At 44.9% G+C, this 10,613-nt stretch overlaps 1 long non-coding RNA gene across 1 annotated transcript; it reads left to right on the forward strand.

The window, feature by feature from the left end:
* Positions 1-6,844: 6,844 nt before the first annotated feature.
* On the forward strand, positions 6,845-10,078 carry LOC144336514 (uncharacterized). Its single transcript, XR_013408371.1, has 2 exons — positions 6,845-7,993; positions 8,118-10,078. It is a non-coding gene; the product is annotated as an uncharacterized LOC144336514 (long non-coding RNA).
* The last annotated feature ends 535 nt before the right edge of the window (positions 10,079-10,613 follow it).

The following is a 10,613-nucleotide window of genomic DNA, read 5'->3' on the forward strand; positions in this document are numbered from 1 at the left end:
CCAGGGAGGGCCCCTCGTCTATCTAAATTTGTAAAATAATTCCCTGAGAACCTATTGTAAATCTACTCTAAGAGAGCTCCCTACTTATAATAATCTCCTATTCTAGTTAGAGAACAAATATATACACACACACACGAGAAAAAAGTAGTGAGAAAAACAGTAAGAAACATATGTAGTGACTTAATTGTGGGATAATTAGAAAACCAGCCTATAGCCTTATAAAATTCAAATTAATTTGAAAAAGGTCAGAGAAGAAAATGTTGTAAGCTTCATGAAGGAGGCCGGACTGTAGCTAGGTCTTCAAAGATAATGGTAAAATAGAAATCCACAATAAAAGAAGATTATACAAAGAACGTTTATTAGGTGCTATCTAACCTTCATTACAATACTTGGAGGTAGGAAAGATCATTTCCTTTGGTCAGGATGGGGACCTGAGACTCGGAGAGGCTGAGGATCTGGCTAAGGCCTGGTCCCACTCCATGCCTTCTGTCCGCTGCAATTTGGAGCTTGCTTTCAGAGGCCCTGGGCTGAGCACAAAACTCGGCATGAACCTTTGCCCAGACCTTCTTTGCACCGTGCTTCCTGAAATCCCCCAATCCTCCCGGCTTCTGACGTCCTGAGTTGCGTTCCCAGTTACAGTCTTGCTGCCCCTGTGGCCTGGAGCCTGGTCCTGTCCCCACTGTCTGGCCCTTTGCAAAATTCTCTGTCCCAACACAGACTCCACCTGTGGCCACTACATCAGGACTGCCAGGCCCCGCCCAACCCTGCTGACGGGACCTGACTTTGGTGTCAGGAGGGGATCTCAGACCTACTGGATTTTAAACTTTGTGGTTTTCCCTCCCTGCAGATCCCCTCTGAGAGAAAAGTTACAGCATCTCTGGTGGGAGAGGAATGGCGGGTGGTCTGTGGCCGTCACTTGGCATCTGGCACTAACCCTTAGGGGCATGTTTGCTGTTCCTCATACACTTCCACAATTTAAACGATGTAGTGGATAAAAGTTGCCCAGGATTGGCCGGGCGCTGTGGCTAACACCTGTAATCCCAGCACCCTGGGAGGCCGAGGTAGGCGAATCACCTGAGGTCAGGAGTTTGAGACCAGCTTGGCCAATATGGTGAAACCCCATCTCTACTAAAAATGCAAAAGTTAGCCAGATGTGGTGGCGTAGTAGCCTGTAGACCCAGCTACTTGGAAGGCTGAGGCGGGATTTAGAATCTCTTGAGCCCTGGAGGCGGAGGTTGCAGTGAGCCGAAACTGCACCATTGCACTCCAGCCTGGGCAACAAGAGCAAAACTCTGTCTCAAAACAAAACAAAACGAAAACAAAAAAAAAACAAAAAATTGCCCAGGATCCACTGAAGTGGGGAAAAAAAATGCTCTGTTTCTTTGTTTTTTCTAAATCAAATAAAATTGAACTTAATTTTCTACTCTGCAAGTTTAGAGAAAAATTCTATTTCAGTCATTTTTCAGGGCTTTCTCCCTCTCCCGTTCCGCTCCTCTCACTCCATCTTTGGATTGTACAAGGAAGGACCTCATTGTGTAACACGGTCAGCCTGTGGTCCTGCGCTTGGCAGTTTGCTCCTTGGTCCATTGGAGGTGGGCAGTTTTTGGGACCCTCCGAGCTGGCTCAGTGAGATTCCTTCAAGGCTCCCTGTGGGAATGGCTAGAGTCTCACCAATCCCACTCCCTTCTGGGCGCACACACCCCAGCTTATGTAGCAGTGAGGCTATGTAGTAGCAGCAGTGAGGCTGCTGCTACATAAGCTGGGGTGTGTGCGCCCAGAAGGGAGTGGGATTCCAGCCAATGGGATATGGCAGAAGTGATGAAGGCCATCTCCTGGAGGGCCAACAAAGTCCCCTGTGTAAACCTCTAGGCCAGCTCTGTCCACCACAACTCTCTGCAAGGATGAAAATATTCTATATCTGCACTGTCCACGGTGGTAGCCACTGGTCTCATGTGATGACTGGTGGCTACCACAGTGGGTAATACACTTTACTATTTATTCTGTACTGTTAATTCTTTCCTGTTTGGCAGCGACCTTGGAAGTCATGTGTTCTGGAAGGCATAGCTACAAGACTGAAGCAGCCTGGGGCCTTGGGTAGCCGTTTGGAGGAGAACTAACCAAGGAAGCTGCTTTATTAACAGCAGCTTGTCTCACTTCGTATTTCGGAAGTTTTGGAGTGTACCTGTTAATGCGGCATAACTTGGCCTATCCTGACTATTAAAGCTCCCAAGGCCTCACAGGTGCCTATACTGCTCTCCCATCTGAGTTCCCTCCCAGCCCAGTCATCCAGCCAGCTCGGGTTTCTGGACTGTGGAGCCCACACCTGCCCAGTTCTTTTTCGATTTCTTCTTTAGTCAATCCCTTCTCTCTTCAGCCTTTGAACTACCCAGACTTTATCCACATCTACCCCGCTGGGACAACTTGGCCTAATTATCCTCACTGGGCCTAGATCTGGGGGGATAAAAAGTCTATTTTGGTTTTTCCTCCTAGGCCCTGCCTAGCAACTTCCCTTTTTTTCAACCCTATTCTTCCCTAATTAGTTTGCCACAGTGAAAAACAAAGCACAAAATTTCTGAATAAGTACTGTACTAAATTATTAATAAATCATCTAGCTTGAACTACAGTTGCAGAGCTCTGGGAGTGGAGATAAGGGGAAAAATTATTTTCCTTTATTCATGCCAAGTTGGCACTTTGGTCAAAGGCCTGAGATCCTGGCATGGGAAGTTCCACAGAAACAATTTATTCAAAAGTATAACTTAGCTGGGGCAGGGAACTCAGCTCTCACCCCACATCCACCTGGTTCCAAAATCAGCATCCCGTAAAATGAACACATTCCATGGTATGTTTAGGAAGAAGGACTTATTTTACTGAAATCTTCAGCACGTGAAGAAACGGAGATGAAAGATCCCAGCTCACACCTCTTAGTAAATTAAATTTCCCATCAAACATTTTTTTTATTCTACCCCCTACTCCTGCTGCCCAAGTTCTTCTCCCTTGCCAGCGGTGTCTTCTGTCCTCTTACTTACCCCTTGCACAGCCTCTAACGATTCCTTCCAACATCCTGAGCAGCTTGGTTTTCCCCCTCAACTTGTATCCCTCACTCAGCAAAACAAAAGGTCCTGGAGTTAGTGAGACAGTCACTATGTTTCCTCACATGAATCCCTGGTGAAGTGGGGTCAGCCACCACCCACCACCCACCACCTCCTAAAGCAGTTTCACAAAAACAAATAATACTATCACCCTATTGTTAGAGAGCAACGTTAACAGTTTTCAGCCACAGCCTGGCCATCTGCCTTTTTCTTCCTTTCAGATTGTCTCCTGTTATCATTCTGCAGGAGGGGACACCTTTCTTTGTTAGTGACTGCAGCTGAAGTCATCTACGCCCTGAGATGTTGTCCTTTGAAGGGGGCCTGCCTTTCTTGACCTGGCCTGTTTGTTCTCCCCCAGTCATAACACAGCTCCTGCCAGTTCTCTGGCCTCCGTGAACTCTCAGCTTTGACTGCAGCTGGATGGCAGGAAGCTTGTTCTGGCCAATGCTCATTGTTCCTAGAGTTTGTTACTACATTAATGGTTCAAAGCAATCATCTTCTTTTGCTCTCATTTTGGAGTCCCGTGTGTTTTCCCCATCCGCCTCTATTATCCCGAGCGCCTTATTTTTCCTCTTGATCCAAACCAAACACTGTTTATCAGTCATAGGAAGGACTTTGCAATGTTTCTGCCCACGGTGCAGCGTGATACACAGGGCTTCCTGTGTAAGCGTGGCCCCGCTCCAAGACAATGGAATAAGCCTGCAGGGTAGATCAGAGAGTCCTAGACTTGAATCGCTTATGCTGGGGCCACTGAGACAGATCTGTCCTTTCTCTGCCTGTGTCGTTGATCCACAGAGAGGGCCCAGATGTTAACTTCAAAAGCTAGGGGTGATCGGACCTTTCTCAGAGAGGACGCGGTTTGCATTGAGGGTGGCTCAATAAAGAACAAGAGGAGTGATTCCTGTAGAGCAGCGGAGGTTGTAGAGACATTTGCACTTCTAAAGCTACGCTGAGTCTGATAAAACTCTTGGGATGCTGCCCCCCTGCAGCCCACTGGAGCTGGAGGTGGTTGGTAGGGTCCCATCCGCTCTCACTCTTTGGAGACATCTGTGCTGTGAGCAGACCCCTTGCCTGACTGAGGAGGCCCAAGGAGAGAGACGTCCTTCCCATCGCAGGGCCTCTGCTCACCAGGCATGTGAATTTGTCAAGCTCCTTCACCTGCCAGAGGCCATGTTTCTTTATCTGTAACCCAAGGAAGCTGGACTCTTGATCCATCATCCTGTGCTATTGGGGGGATTCTGTAGAGTGCTGAGTAGATGGGACAAAATGTGCAGGTGACTTGGCTCATGTATCAAATGATGAACTCTCATGGAGTCCCTCCTGGGTGGGAGCAGGAATGGTGCTGGGCACTGGGAATACGAGGCCAGGTAAGAGACAGTCTTTACCCTTGAGAAACCCACAGTCTAGTAAACAACACATGAGTAAACCAATAATTGTGATTCAACATGTAAGTGGTATACTATATGTAGGTGAGTACAACGTGCTTGTCGGAGCCTAGAGAGGGGCTGTGCTGCTGCCCGGAGGCCTGAAGTGGCCTTCTAGAGACATTTGATCTTTGTCAGGCAGAGAAGAGGCTGTGGGAGGTCCATGAAGAGTGTGTCCCAGTTAGAGGAACAGTCTGAGCACAGCGCGTTGTTCTTGGAAAGTGGCCATCGTCACCCTACTCATCCGTATTTGCTGCTCCCCAAAGCCAGCCACATGAGCCCATCCCTGGTTCATGCCTAAGGGGACCAGGGGGCAGACATGTGGTTTCAAAGAAGCCAGCTTATAGCTTGTTCAGGGCTCCATGACTTGTGGCCTGGATTGCAGAGATGAGCCAGCCAAGCCAGTCATGGCTCAGGATTTTCACGTTGGGAAACAAGGAGACTGTTGCCAGTTGTCTGGGGGAACTGGGGTGACTTTGCATGAAAGGAGGGGCTGAGGCAAATCACGGGGGCTGAACCGTGGGTGTGCAGAGTTGTGCTGGAGCGTACACTGTGGAGAGCAGGGCAGCACAGGGATGAGGAGGGAACTGGCCCCATAGCAAGCCTTTGTGTTTGCCTCTCCCTGGCCCGGCGGGGTTTGCTGTTTAGCCTTTCTTTTTGGGCTCCTTGCATCACATGTAATGTCAAAGTTCAGGCTCTATACACATGCATGCAACATCCTAGGGCTCTCATTTCTACCAGATAATTCCTTTTCCAGCCACAATCTTGGTGAATGGCAAGCTTCTTTAGCGCTTACTCTGGTCAACAGATAGAATGCATGCAGTTCTTTTCTCAGCCCTTCAGGATTTTAAGCAGGTAGAGAGGTTCTCATGTCCTTCAAGTGTGGCCTGCTCCTCCTGATCTCACTCTTCTCAGGCAGCAGAGCTTCGACCGCCTGCCATCAGACCCACCTGGTCTGAATTCCCGTTGGGTTTCATCTTTTACCAACTGCTCTGAATGTGAGTTGGCACATGGGGGATTTCTCTCCTAGTTTCAAATATGTATGGAGACCAAAAAAGTTATCATACTACATTCCACAGCCATTCCATGTTTTGGGACCAGAACAGGTGTAGTGGGTTTTGTATTTGGCTACGGCCTGAGCTTGGTGCAATGCTACTGTCTTTCCCAGAGCTCTGGTGTCCTTGGGTGAAACTTAAGAGTCTTTAAGTTGTACCTTGCAGTCAAAAAGGCTCCAACTAGAACAGACATGTTGTGGTCAGGGAAAGACGTGATGACAGAGGAGAGTGATGAGTAGCTTTATCTTTGGGAGTTCACAAAATTTTAGGCCAGGTATGATAGAACCTGTGTGTGAGAAGAGCATAGCACCAGCGATCTGAAGGAAAAAGACCCATCTGGGAGTGGGAACGGGGAAGAGAAGGGAGGCAGAGTCATTCTACAGCCATCATGCTAATCCAGGTGAGCGGTGATGAAGTCTTGAACAGGGGCAGTGTAACAAGGATATTTAGGGGGAAACAAAGGCTAAAATGTATGAGTATCTGATCTGTCTACACTAGCCATTTTCCACGTGTTTCCTCATTAAATGTTTACAACACCCCTGAGACCTCCATATTTACTTATTATCCTCATTTTATGATAAGAAATTAGAAGCTCTGAGAGATTAAGTAACTTGATCCAGGTAATATGACTAGGAAGTCATTGAGTCAAATTTGAACTTAGGTCTCTGACACCATGGCCATCCATATTCTTTTTTTTAATTTTTTTTCTTAGAGACAAGTTCTTGCTCTGTTGCTCAGACTGCTGGAGTGCAGTGGCATGATGGTGGCTCACTGCAGCCTCAACCTTCTGGGCTTAAGTAATCATCCTGTCTCAGCCTGGGATTACAGGTATCTGCCGCCACACCCGGCTAATGTTTAAAATTTTTGTAGAGACTGTTGTTGCCCTGGATGGTTTTGAACTCCTGGGTTCAAGTGATCCTCCTGCCTTGGCCCCCCAAAGTGCTGGGATTACAGGTGTGAGCCACTGCACTTGACAACATTCTTTTCTTTACATAAGGACTTTTAAAATAAGAATTGGCAATATTTGTATATGGAAGATGAGAAAGAGAGAAGGAGAGAGAACTCTTGAGGTTAGTTAGCTTGGGTAGCTGTGAATTGGTGATGATGCTAACTGAGAGAAGGGATACAGGAGGCAGAGCACGCCTGGGGAGGAAGGAAATTGGTCCATTTTGTGCAGCACCTGGAAGTCATCCAGGCAGAGATTTCTAGTGAATAGCTGGAAATATGAGTCCGGAGTCCAGGAGGGAGTTCAGCTGGAGACATCCCTTTTGGTGTCGTTGGCTGACTGTTAGTTATAGAAACCAAGGGAGAGGATGCAATTCTTTAGTGAGTTTGTGAAGTAAGAGGAAAGTCAAGGATGTAACAGGGAGACATCAACATCTAAGGAGAAAGTGCAGAAGGGGCCAGAAGAGGGGGTGAGAAGAGTGGTGAGAAAGGTAAGCACAGAATGTATAGGGAGCAGAATCTCAAATACTAAAAAAGGGTATTAAAAAGTAAAGAGGACGTTTTTAATATTAACAAATGCAAAAGAGATGAAATAGGATATAGACCTGAAAAAAAGACATTGGTCTGTCATCTAGGAGGTCGTTGATGACCTTTTCAAGGACAAGAAAAGAAGAAGTGATTAATTCTGCCTGGGGCTGGCTAGAGAAAGGTTTTGAAGGAGAGCCGACATTTGAGCTGGACCATTCAACATCGGTGAGATGGTGCCAGGCAGAGAAGAGGGGAAAGGCACCTCAGGCAGAAGGAGCAACACAGGAAAAAACAAAAGCCCAAACAGAGAGATCCTTTGGAATTCCATTGAGCTCTTTGGATTTTTACAGGCAGCATCAAGCTGGCAGCACGAGTCTATTAGGCCCTGTTTTGTTTTCTCCATTTTGGAGAATCTTACAGTTTCTCTTTCTATTGTAGACATAATAATTGAGATTGGGAAATATAATTGGTGTCTCCCAAAGAGACATATGGTTCAATATTTTATGAAAATAAGAGTTCTAAAAAAAAAAACGGAGGAAGTAGGAAGACTGCAAATCCATCTCATAGAGCATGTCATGATTTGGAAAGGTAATATGTGCTAGCTGTTGTCACAAATGGCTCCTGAACTCTCAGAGGCTTAAAACAATCCAAGTTTAGTTCTCACTCACATGGAGCCTGATGGGGTCCAGCAGCTCTTCTGGGCAGCTCTCCTTCATGTAGTGACTCAGAGATCTACGTTCCTTCTACATGTGCTCTGCATTCTTGGATCCCTTCAATCCCAGCCATGCGGACAGGAAAAGAAAACATAGGGAAATCATACCAGATGCCGAGTCACCCAGGCTGGGAGGAACATTTCACTGCTGTTCACATTCCATAGACCATATTCGGCAAATGGCCCACCCCAACTGACTGCAGAGGAGACCCGAAAACGAACATGAGCACATCGGTATCGGTGAGCACTAACGGTGTATGCCCATTGATGATTGATTATTCAAATACCAATTGTTAAAATTTGCTTTGCTTTGCCTGAAAAATGTGAATGGATTTAGGCATTGTCCATTTTCTACATTTTGCAGGTAACCTTGCTCCTCTGATTCCTCGGGACTCAATATTTCAGTCTGTTATTAAAGACAGATTTTCGTGTTATAAGAACTCGGCCTTGAGGCTGTGAGCAACTTGAGTACAGGGTTAAAAACTATAGAATTATGTTTCTAGGTGTTTTCAAAGTGAACTGAATTCTCAAGGTAAATTCAGTTTCGTGGGTTTAAGGTGGATCAGTCGTTGTGGTTGGCATCGTGGAGCATGCTACAGTGGAGAAGAAGGTCTTGAAGGAAGATTACATCTGCCGTGCAGGAATGGGTGGGAATGAAGTGGGAATGGGCGTAGGAATGAAGGAGAATGGGTTTCATGTCATAATGGTGCAATATCGAGACTGTATTTTGCATATTCAACCAAGTGAATCTTAGGTTTTGGCAAATAATATTTTAAAAATGTTAACAGCAATTTTTAAAAATACACTATTCTTTTTTATTTTTCTATGTTTCCCTGCAGTTTGTCTTCATATGCAGGCAAAATCTTCATGTAGAGGGGCTCATCGCGTGCATCTTTGATTCTAGCGTTTTCACACATCACACTGTCTACCGTCTCCCACCCCACCTCTACCTATGCTTCTCTCCTTTGGCTCACCCCATTCTGATCACATTGATAATCCCCTTCCTGACCTATCACACTCTTTCCTATCTCGAGATGTTTGTAGCTGATATTCTCTGGGTTGGTTTTCACTGAGCTCTTCACATGACTGGTTCATTCTCACCTTCAGGTCTTGGCTCAAAGGTCACTCCCCTCAGAGAGAATTTCCCTGAGTATCCTACAAACAGCATCCCCTCCCATTCTTCTCTATTACATCATATCACATCATCACACTTATTCACATCATGTCATTTTTCACCATTTATACATCTCTTTCGTTCTTTACTTATGTTTATGTTTACCTCACTAGAACATAGCTTCCATAATGAACACTATTATGTATGTAACCTTTCCTCTTCTTTGAATTATTCCTGTGGGCTCTTTTCCTGAGTAAATTCTCAGGAGTGAGATTATTGAATCAAATCTTGTGAACCTTCTTATTGTTCTTGAAATATGGTTGCCATAGTGCTCTCCAAAAGTTGTATCAATGTACACTGCCATCAGCCAAATGTTGTTGTACCCATTTTACTACATTATAAATCATTGTCAGTACTGGGTTATATACACACATGTGAAATTTGGCAAAATGACTAAGTGTATTTAAGGATTGATTTATGAATCATTGAGACTAACAAATACTTGAGCATGAGATAATATCCTGCATACTGAATTCTTCAGGCCAAGCTTTCAAGATTTTATACTTCTTTATTAGTGTTTTTTTAAACAGTTCTGTATCCTGCAAGTAATGAAGCATCTTCTGGAGGAGCATCAAAGCAGAGAGAAAGTACCCAGCCATCCTGAGAACCACATCTGTCTCTCCACCAGCCACTCAGCTATGCCTCTCAATCATCAGAGTTACGAATCTGCAAATTGGAGGCTTCAAATGTCTTTAACTGCTTAGAATATGTGGGTGAGGTATAGTTTGGCTTTATTTAGCTTTTTTACTATGAAAATAAGTAAGTTAGATTTATAGAAAATAACCAGGATCTCTGAGGCATGAAGCAGGTTATCAAGTACAGTCAGACTTCAGAGATGTCGTGGGCTCGGTTCCACATCACCACAGTAAAGCAATGTCACATGAATTTGTTGGTGTCCCAGTGCATATAAAGTTATGCTGACACTATTCTGTAGTCTATTAACTGTGCAATTGCATCATGTCTAAAATAATTCATATAACTTAATTTAAAAATACATTTTGTGAAAAAAATGCTAACGATCATCAGAGCCTTCAGTGAGTTTCACTCTGTTTGCTGGTGAAGGGTCTTGTCTTGACGTTGATGGTTGCTGACTGATCAAGGTGGTGGTTATGGCAATTTCCTAAAATAAAACAACAATGAAATTGGTTGCACTGATTGACTCTTTTTTTCACAAAAGATTTTTCTGTAGCATAGGATGCTGTTTGATAGCATTTTACCCATACTAGAATTTTAAAAACTGGAGTCAATAGTCTCACACCCTGTCCCTGATTTATCAGCTAAGTTGATGTAATATTCTAAATCCTTTGTTGTCATTTCAGCAATGTTCACAGCATCTACAACAGGAGTAGTTTCCATCCCAAGAAACCACTTTCTTTGCCCATCATAAGAAACAGCTCCTCATCAGTTCATGTTTGATCGTGAGATTGCAGCAATACAGTCACATCTTCAGGCTCCACTTCCAATTCCAGTTCTCTTGCCATTTCCACCACATCTGGAGCTCCTTCCTCCACTCTAGCCTTGAGCCCCTCAAAGTCATTCATGAGAGTTGGAATCAACTTCTTCCAACTCCTGTCAATGCTGATCTTTTGAGTCCCTCCCATGAATTGCAAATGTTCATAATGACATTTAGAGCAGCGAATCCTTTCCAGAAGGTTTTCAATTTACTTTGCCCATATCCATCAGAGG

This window comes from Macaca mulatta, chromosome 18 (genome assembly GCF_049350105.2).
Source record: "Macaca mulatta isolate MMU2019108-1 chromosome 18, T2T-MMU8v2.0, whole genome shotgun sequence".
In the NCBI taxonomy this organism is placed as follows: domain Eukaryota; kingdom Metazoa; phylum Chordata; class Mammalia; order Primates; family Cercopithecidae; genus Macaca; species Macaca mulatta.